This window comes from Ceratina calcarata, unplaced genomic scaffold (genome assembly GCF_001652005.2).
Source record: "Ceratina calcarata isolate Rehan_Ccalc_2016 unplaced genomic scaffold, ASM165200v1 scaffold206.2, whole genome shotgun sequence".
NCBI lineage: Eukaryota > Metazoa > Arthropoda > Insecta > Hymenoptera > Apidae > Ceratina > Ceratina calcarata.
The window spans coordinates 37,996-45,631 of NW_017142244.1; positions in this window are offsets into that span (position 1 = coordinate 37,996).

Here is a 7,636-nt window from a genome sequence, read left to right on the forward strand (position 1 = left end):
AATGTTAATTTAATTTTATTGAAAGCGAATGGCGTTGTATAATAATAGTACATGTTCTGTACTTTCATATTACTGTTTGTTCATCATAAAAATTCCTTTATCCACCTCGAAAATATAGAAGAGAATGAATTACAAAAATCTATTTGGTACCATATTAATTTAAATTCTCTTTGACACAAAAATGTAGGAAGTACATTTTTGGTCGACAACTGATACTAGTGGAATGCTTATGTATTCAATTTACAGATTGAAAGTGGCGATTAAAACGATGTATTTCTAAAATATGTTTGTCGTGCGTGTCACGGATTTTTAAAATCCGAATAACACAATGCGTGATTAGTTGCTTGACGCATTTTTTTTATAAACCTACTATGGAGATTAGAAACAATCCTCAGCCTTTAATATGTAGGGCGAGCGTAATTGATACTGTTCTCGATACTCGATACATTTGACAGATATGAATTCTAAAAGGATTAGAAATCAAGTTCCGAGATTGCGTTTCTCCGATGAGAGTTTCGAACACCTTCGGATTAAATAGAAACCAATAGCGAAGTTTTTACGAACATGAATAATTTCACGTCAATAAGTACAAGAAATTGCATTTTACAAATAGCTGTTTCAGTCTTTGCTGCAAACGGAAATTATATTTTCCTATTACCTTGCATTTTCATTTGAAATTCTCTCCCATTAATTGCACAATTCATTAACCAATACTTTATTTGCAAGCAAATCATAAGGAGGTCACAGGAAATCAATTTCATATTGAACGCTGCTGTCAATCCATTCCTGGAAATGCAGCAGATATTTTTAAAAAGGCATACCTGAAAATCCTTATTTATCGTACTACGATTTAGACAGTTGTATCATTTATCTTCTTGCAACGGCAATTACTGGCAAACACACCCAATAATACGAGCTTAAACGGAACACTACATCTTGATTCCTGATTTCTCATTACGACTCTATTCAAACATAAGTGCATATAAAATTCTCAATAGCCTTTTAAATAAAGATTTTCCACGCTCCAAATTCAACGACTATGAAACTATGTATGCATGATATGCTAAACAGTGTAGGCGAACGAGAGTTTGGCTTATAATAAAATGATCGACTGTCTAAAATAGCATTCAACGTGTTACTACTCCTACATGTACGTAAAAACTGCATAAAACTTGCAGGCTTTCACGATTACGTGGACGTGGAGACTTGTATATGCTTACCGGTAAATTTAGTGGTTCGTGGTCAAGTGAAATCATTAGCATCGAGCAATTAACCACCGTTCATTCATAAAACGTTTAGTTACGTCGTTGAACGCGACTTCTGCAGAACCGTTGATGAATAATCACGCCGTCACGCAGTAATCGTTCGCCTCATTCATGGGATCACGATTTTCACATAAAAGTACCGGTATTTGTCAGACTTATGCGATTTCCGCGTCCAAAAAGCCGATAGCACAACTGCTCGGATGGTCTTATCGAAAAGCGAGTCGCGTTAACGAAGGAAACGGAACTAATCTGCGCGAAGTCAGGAAACAAAAATTGAAAATTAAAATAGCTTTGTACATAATTCGTATGTCACGTGTTTCTCTTAAATCAAATTGTTTGTTACTTAACAGGAATAACAAATTATTTCCTACTTGCGTGTAATAAATTTGCAACACGTCTTATTCCTTTATCACATAGAAGATAGATACTCTTGTTTGCCACACAAACATGCTTACAATTTTCTTTGCCAAGAAGATGTATCTACGATCTACTAAAGAGACAACATTTTATACACGTATACCGCGTGATATCCATAAACTATCGATAACATTAATCTACCCGGAACACAATGTGATTTTGAATACAATCAAGACGCGGTGGCTATCTTTCTTCGCGGTGCGTGCGCGCGTGTTGTATATGTGTCTCTTATCGGCCTTTATAATTTGCAAATTCGCGATGTCGTCCGGGCGAGGCCAGGATTATCTGTGTGCTTAATCTATGTACCGGTGTAATAAACTTCAAACTATATACGACTGTGTATCGCTTTTCGAGATACAACGTACGATCGAGATTACAGATTCTTGCAAAACTCTTAACCAAAGCAGCGCGTGACTGCTTTCCGTGTGTAATATCCTTCGCGACGCGACGCATGGCGTACCTCGAGAAGAGGAAATCGTATATTCAATTGAATGGAAAACGGGTGCGCGCTGAATTGATTTTCCCTGCGAACGAGCGACGGATTAAGTCCATTAATGTCGCCGCGGTTACCATAGCTAATTCCATAAGCCACGCTCCGATAACATCGGTTCTGGCCATAAATAAGGGCAATCATGAGGGAAACGGACACGGTCGATCGATGATATCCCCGGGAAAAAGAAATCAGTTAGTTTGTCGTTAAAATGCGTGTTTGCGATGTCTGCGCGAGCAGAACCAGATTATAAACGCAAGAATGAACCGCGGCGAGATTAGAAGGCGATCCGAACACCGGGAGTAACATTGAAACAAGTAGTAGTTAGAGATACGAGCTCTAGGCTTGCCTTCTGGAGGCTTCTAATGTGTAATCGTTTGGACATTTCCAACGAGAATGTTGATAAATGAGTAGACCAGAAAATTGTTCAGATTATTAATACGAAGCTTGAAATGAATTTCAGATAATAACATTTCATAGGAATCTTAGCCATTTATTTCAAGCATCAGGTCCAAATTGAAATGTACTAAAAAAGGATAATTTCAAGTAATCCATAAATGAAAACACTGAGCTAGAAACATTGTATATAAACTTTAATGTAAACTTGATTAAAAAAATGTAGTCCATTTAAAAAACTTAATATGATTTTTAAAAAATCCTATTATTTTATTAATTTAAATAATATTTATGCCAAATAATATGCCCCTTTATACTAAATAAGTTTCATCAAAATATATTTTTGATCATTTCAATACCGTACGAGATATTCCACTCTTTTGAATTAAATGAGACACTCTGTATAGGTACGTTAAATTGAACCTCATTTCCCAGTAGAAGAAATTATTAATTAATATAAGCTAGTTCTTAACCATTTACCATTCATAAACATTAACTAGTTCTAATATCATTAAACAATAAAATTGTTCATATCAATCATAAAAGAATAGACGAATGATCAATGTGGGAAACAATTTGATCACAATAGATTCTGAACTATAATTATCGAGCATCGATGGACGAACTGAATACGAAATTATCTCAGATGGGACGTAGGTATTCAACTTCTCGTTAGGAATCGATACCTTCCGTTTCATAGCTGTTATCATGGTGTGTCTACATTGAATCTAATGATCCCAGAACAGGCTGCATAGTCATGTTCGGAAGATCGAAACGAGAGAGACCTCGAGCTGCATTAGTCTTATCAGCGATACCTGTAAAATTATCATAGACGGTAATTTCTCAAACTGAGCGTCACCGACTTTCGAACCGTATCCGTATAATAGAAATACTTTTCTTAACTGTGGAACGTTGATGATGAAGAAATCGTAGTCGTTGGTGGTAATGTTTGACGTGTAAACTGAATTAAAGAATGTTGAAATTGATATAGGAAATTAAGATTATCTTAATTAGTTGGAATTCCATTTTAAGTATCTTCAAATTTAAGAATGTATTCACGTTTCTTAACATTTTATTGTAAAAATTTTTCAAAAATAACTAAGCTTTCAAATTAAGTTTTCCTTTTTACATTTTTTGCTTTTTTCATCGAAGTTTCACCAGATGTGCAATCTCTAATGGGATTAATCAATGTTCCATTTAGATAGCGTTCTATACTACTAGAATGGTGGAATTTATACTAAAGGAGACCTTATTCTGCCACGATCAATAAGTAGCATGTGCACAGATGAAGACAAATAGTTCTCAAGAGTGAACGTTGAAAGTAGAAAACGTAACTTGCCGGGAACTGGTGCTATAGATCAAGATTCAAGAATCAATCTTTTTGTGGCTCACGTACTTATCCAAGGAATTCAGAATTAACAAACATAAACTAAAAATATCGCATCGATTAAATGAAAAATATAGCTCTCTCACTTAATTTACAATTAAAATTGACCTTCATAATTATCATTAAATTACGATTCTTACTATTAAACATTTACTGTAGAATTTTGTAACTAAGTCTTTTTTTATTAATAAATACTCAATATATAACTTTGCAATATTTTTTATTTATTCAATACTTATTTCTTAAGTCTTTACTTCAGTCCATTAATTATCACATCATTTTCTCTTTCACATCTATTTGTCTTCATTGCCAATCCTCTATCATTACAGACCATATTGTGCGTTACATATTACATAGTAGTAAGCTACCTAACAAATGGACCATCATTGATGCAGTCGCCTATCGGGATGAAGAAACAATTGTCTGTCTTATTTCCCCTCAATCACCGTATCCAACCATATTATTAAACCAATACAACCTGAAAGCGTGTAATAAGCTGTTAATAAACAGACAATCGCGGCTTTCTGATCGCGACTGAATTAAGTATCTATACGAGGAAATTACTCAACACGTGTGCGCATGATCTGCATTTTTATCTCGCTCACTATCACGCGATATCTAATTTTTTGTAATCATTTTATTATTTGGTTCTGTAATTAACAGCAGTTTACTTTGCATAGTCCTAAGATTGCTTTCACTGCGTGCTTTCGCTTTTATTTAATGTTCCATGTAGATATTCATTTTTTACTGCCCTGATAAATTTCTTACGTGTCGTTTTTTCTATATTAAAATTTTTAAATTGCCCTTCGTACGAATTAATTAATATTGGAAAGGATTAAACAATAATTCGTTATTCGAAAAAGATGTCGATTTAAAAATGATAAGTGCCACAAAATCTATTTCCATGTAAGACTTTGGTAAAGCAGGACACGTCAGATTAATAAATCGAAAAAAACGTACTCTGATTGATTTCGAATACGTAATTTCACGTTGTAGGACTTCGAAGAGAACGGTTTGATTCATTTGAAATTCTTACTGCATGGGCAGCGATGTAATTTATCAAGCGTAAAATTTATGTGCAATTTAAGGAATAATATATATTAAAGTTTTCCATACTTCGCTGACACGACGTTTAGACTTGCAAAATTCGATTTGTAATTACACCCATAATATGACAAATTTAATTACTAAAAGTGTACTTTCAGAAATTCTTGTATAATTACCATAGAATAAAAATTTACAACTGCTATGTGTACGTATTTTATACCTAAGTAGTGTGTTGTAAAAATGTTTCTGATACTGACCATGTCAATCCTTATTCTATTCTCTTCACATTTTGTATCCCTACGACAAATTTCTATTTTTCTTGCCAACTATTTTTATAAGTGCAATAAGATTTTATTTATAATATAACATATAAACTTGTCGATGTAAATAACTAGGTCGTTCGTATCTGTAGTAACAGTTTGTCCAATTGTCTATATTGTTTATTACTCATGCACTTCTATAAGTGGACTTAGTCCAGATATTCGCATAACTTTAAATTGTCAGCAATAGTCCTCAGCTAAAGTCATGAATTTCATTCACATGAATCGTAAATAGAATTATATTATTTCCACTGTATCTATTTATTACCCTTTCTATAGCAAATTCAATTAAATATCATACCTACATACCTCTATGAGACATTAATTTGTTTTCCATAATTACTTTCAATTTTCTGCACACAGGAATGAACGCTTTTCTTATAAAGCATTTAATTACGTTTAAGAAAGAAGATTGTCGAATAAAAAATTAGTGTTTCGCATATAAAGCATTCGCAATAGATCATCTTATGTAGGCAGACCTCGAAGCTTGAGTGTCTTCCTTTCTCTCTCCCTTGCGTACGTACATGTACATGCACCTATCTTTGGTCTTGATCTATGTATTTGCCGAACCACTCCTATCGATGTATCACCACGCACTCGGCGCTGATGCAATTGACGCTAAACGGTGTTCTCGGCGTCGCGTCGTATCGACGTCACTAAAGTGGCACAGGTCCGTTCGGCCCGGCCAAAGGTGTTTCTGCACATACTTACAATATATTTGCTAAAACGGCGTGTTAACGTGAAAGTACCTTCAGGAATTTCCACGCGATCAATCGAGTCGCTGCAGCCGTGGCCAGCCGCACATTGCTGTAAAAATCAATGATGTTACGCAACCCTATCGGTCCAGATCATTACAGGTCAACCTTTTCTCTAATTAATATTATCCCTGGATCTTGCATTTATAACAGAAACTAAATATTGAAGATTGTAGCATTACTTCTATATTTTAGTTCAAAAATCTGAAAAATTATATATATATTTCACAGTTGTAAAATATATCTTATCTTATTTTCTTGTTTTTTAATCTCATAAAATAAGAATTGCATATTTAAATTTATGAAATATAAAAGATTGATGATTTAATCAACGATAAAGCTCGAAATTGACAGTTTGACAATTTAATATCCAAGTGGGTCGGGGATCATTTTGGATAGCTGTACAACGTGAAGCGTTTTATGTAGCATACTTTGCTTATCACTTACTTTAAAGTATTAAATTACACGTTTGAGAGTTGACTATTTTATTTCTGTACGTTTTAGTGGATTATAAAACCCAGATTCTATTCCATATATTGATAGAACTGCGTTGTGAACTCTCTTTGTGCAAAATTGATGAGAATTAAGTCTAAACAGTTCATATAACGCGAGAACAGTTTTGCTGTGTATAATTAAAACACTAGCGCTGAGTCGTTGATTGATTAATCTCAGTATTTCGCAAGTGAGGATAGGAACGTGTCGCGTTGAAAATACCTCAGAAGTTTAGATCATCACCTAATATTAAACTGCAACAGTAGATCGAGTGAATTATGCCTGGGATGTTATTAAACTGTATGAATTGCTGGTTTAGTTCTACGCGTTAATAAATAACAGTCAGTGAATCTTGGAAAAATTGGAGCAATGCGCGATGCTGCATCACGTCAAGATGTAAGCAAAGTTGTTGCCATACAAAGAAACTATTTATGCGACTAGCAAGGTAAATTACAAGCAATTACTACAATCTCGGCTTCTGGATGATACATCGGAGGAATCCCAGAAATTCAACCACGCCACATTAAAGTTTAAGCAACCTACATGGGCTCGAGATACCTTATAAAGAGTAACTAAAAAAAACGGAAAATGTTCGCTTAAGTCCTATTGAGTTAGCACGTCCAGTTTTTCCCTTAATAAGAAAATACAATCATTAGTACTCAACGCTAAGGAGTATGCAGCAACATTGATTGCATAATTTCTATCAGGAATGTTGTACATATATGAATCTTTGTATTTTCTTACACGATAACGGTAGCTATACTCTTGGCGGTATCTCTAGTCTTAAATTAATTTACAGCTTAATAAATTATAGTACAAGATAACGAGTTATCGATGAGCCAGTGATACGAGGAATTTCCTCAAGGAACGCCGACGACGCCTGGGAAATGTTAATTATTAATCGTGCATCTTGATTACGGAATGTTATTAAATAGTTGCGTTACTGAGTGAGAAAAATCTGATCAGATATAATATAATACGTACAGCCCTCTCCAAAAGTATTATACCTCATTTCATCTCATACAAAACATAACTTTTAACTCAAATTAAATAATGTGTGGGACTGG